Raw genomic sequence first — 3,239 nt, 5'->3', positions numbered from 1 at the left:
CACCATTAGGAGTGGCATTGAACAGTAAGAGGGCAGCTGAGTCCCTGGGCACCCAGTGCTGGGAGAGAATCAACATGGGGAGAGGGGATGGCGACACAGAGTGGAAAGAAATATCAGAAAGCATTTTGCAGACTAGGTGAGCATTTTATTAAGTCCAACAGCACTCTAGTGTAGTTCACTGACTGGTATCTGCCCTGGAAAAATGGAGAATCACTCCCCTGCCACTCTAGCAAATACAGGTCGTTTGCTGCTGGGCGAAAGACCTGGGAGCCCCCTTGGAAGAGATGCTTATGATCCAATTTCCCTAGTGGAAGAGCTGGTTCTACTCAACTGTGTCTGAGGTGGAATGGAGAGAATTCCCAGGAGGGAGGGAGGAGGCTGAGGGGCCCCTGGTCACTGGCAAGGGAGAATAAGGCCAACGGTGCTGCCCTTCTAATGCAAGCTCTCTAATGCAAGAGGCTCAGAGTCCTTCACAGGTGGTCACCAATTTAACCTCACAGCAGCCCAAGGTGGGCTTCCCCAAGGATGCAAAAGAAAAAGAGAGTAATGAGATAGAAGCTTTCCTTATCTGCACTGACACTGGCTCTTTCCCTTCACCAAAAGCTAACATCCCAGCCCAAGCCACATCCAGTGCTTTCTGGTGCTGACCTGCTGACGCCTGCAAATGCAAAAGCAGACTCTGGACCTCTCCCAGTCTCCCACAAACCATGTGGCAGACACCTGGTCTCAGGAAGCACGTTTCCTCCCTTCCCACAGCCTTGCTAGAGGAACAGCAGAATCCCTAGTGCAACAGGTGGACAAAGCTACTTCTGACCGTGCGTTAATAACACCTACAAACACAGATTGAGGAGAGAGGGAAGGACGTAAGTCAGGGCCCCCGAGATCTGCTCCCACTGGTTCTCCCCGCCTTTCTCTGTGCCAGGGCTGCAGATAGGAACGATTTGAGATGTTGGCAGTCACCTGGCTCATTAGCTGAAAACTAAGAAATGGCTACTGATTTCAGTCAAAATGGTGGGCTCAATTGTGCTTATAGAAATCATTGTTACACATACACACTCTCACACACACACACCAAATGCCTTCTCTTCCTTGTATAGACATGAAATATTCAAACACTGTAAGTACCCACACTGGTAAATCTCTTAGTCATGAATGAAACAAATCCCACAAGAAGAGCCCTTATGTGATAAGGCAAGATTGAAAATGAAAATTCCAGGACAGTTGCAGAAAGACCAAGCCAGAATCACCCTCAGCTACTAATAACCAAGCAACTGAAGCACATTGGGATTTGCATAGGCTAAAACCGCCCGGGGTTCTGTTTGGGTATTTCTTCTTCGAATCTCCTCCTCCATGTGCTCTAGGTTTATAATTTCTATTAAATTTGGAGAGTGTTCAAACAAGTAGCTCTGATGTCCAAATATCTAAGCTTCTAAATGGACAGGAAAAGAGGTATGTTAGTCAATCCACTGAAACTTTGTCTTTCAAACCTGAGTTTTAATTCACTGCCATAATTATCAGGGAGGGTGGCCACTCTCAACCTCTGTCCCCTGAGCTGCCATTTTTTAAAGAGATCCCTTCCTTATTTCAAGGCATTTGTCTGCTCCCCTTCAGACATTAGAATTATGCACACAGCTTGTTTAAGATGAGGATACTCACATAACCACGTGAGTCGCAGTAGGGGTTCTGCTGTTCATGCCAAATGATCATGGTTTGGCCTTCGCCTAAGGTACTCACATAGAGAAGTATAGTTCACACTCAGCTTTCAGTGTAAGTTACATTATTAGAAACTTCTACTTCAATTGTCTGATCACTTGAAACAAAGTGAGCTTTTTGGATTAAGTTCTTCTGGTTGACTCATAGTGAAATACAACTTACCAGGTATCCGTCTCTATGAGTAAATCAGAAGACAGGGCTGGGAAAGGAGGAATCAATTAAGTAAGTAGTTCCCCCACCTTTGAAAAATGACAGCAAATGGTTTATCTTTCCTAGAATTGGTCCTACAAAAATGAAAAGCTGCCAAACTCTATGCCACATCAGGAAACAGTAACATGTTTGGGCCATTATCACCAACACTTAATTGTTCTCCAATGAATTCACTGTAAGCGCACAGCCTAAAGCCCAGACAAACAAATGCTTGTGGGATCACTCAGTGAATGTGTACAGACAACTCCCAACTACTCTGGAAGCCCCTTAAGAAGAGATCACCTTGAACTTTTTAAATAGCTAAACTTCCCTCTGCCCCACAATGTAAGGCACACAATAGGTATTCAATAAATAATCAATCTCATTTTCACCAACTGGCCTGAGAAAGAGCAAACAAGTGTTAAAACATTTCACTGTAATTTGTCAGTTGAGAAATTAAGTCTGTGAGGGGGTAGAAATGCACAAGTATGAAGGTCACCCTGATAAAGACAAAACCGTGGTGTGAGAAGATCGCACTTCAAATGCACAGTTTTTATTCGTCAGAAATGACGAACCTTTTCTAAAATCAAGGTTTACCAAATTAGTTCTCTTTGTTTCCTCCATTAACACAGTATGGGGGGCGGGGGTCCAAACCATCTTTGACAATCTATTCAAAATATGAAGATGTTTTTCTTTTTTCTTTTTGACCTTTGAACATAATCCACTTAGTCCCCATCCCCAAAGCGCCTCCCGAATAGGGCAGGCGGAGTGGGGAGCGCTCTGGGAAGCCCTTGCTAAGATACTTAGCGGAACTTTGTCCTCCACATGGACAATTTAGGAGCGTCTGGGTTTCCTCGGGTGACTCCACCACCTCCCTGGTTCTTCTCACTCTGCGAACTGGAGTCAGGGTGATGAGGTTCTCCAAGGCGGTCCGGAAGGCGCTGACCATGGTCCTGGCCTCCGACTCGGAACGCGAGCGTGAAGGGAGCCGCAGGAGGTGCCGTGGATCAGCGCTCGGGGCGCGGCGGGGAGCAGCCGTCGAAGCCCCCGCCCCTCCCGAACCCCAGGGAGCCCGTGGGCCTTCACGCGAACCCTCCACCACACGCTCCGAGCTGCATCACAAAAGGGTGGGGCACCCAGCCGCAGCGGCAGCAATCGGAAGCCGCCCGGGAGGATTTAAGAAGAATAGAACCACGGCCCATCCCCATCCCCCACCTTGCGACCCCCAGCCAGTTATCTGCCCATCCTGTACCTCAACCCCATCCCCCTCCTCACGCCCAGGGAGGTGAAGGCAGCCTTTGTAGGCGCACAGCCGCCCACAGCTGAGCCCGAGCCTT

The sequence above is a fragment of the Pteropus vampyrus genome, unplaced genomic scaffold (genome assembly GCF_000151845.1).
Source record: "Pteropus vampyrus isolate Shadow unplaced genomic scaffold, Pvam_2.0 Scaffold53, whole genome shotgun sequence".
Classification (NCBI taxonomy): Eukaryota; Metazoa; Chordata; class Mammalia; order Chiroptera; family Pteropodidae; genus Pteropus; species Pteropus vampyrus.
Note: the sequence above shows the minus strand (reverse complement) of the source record.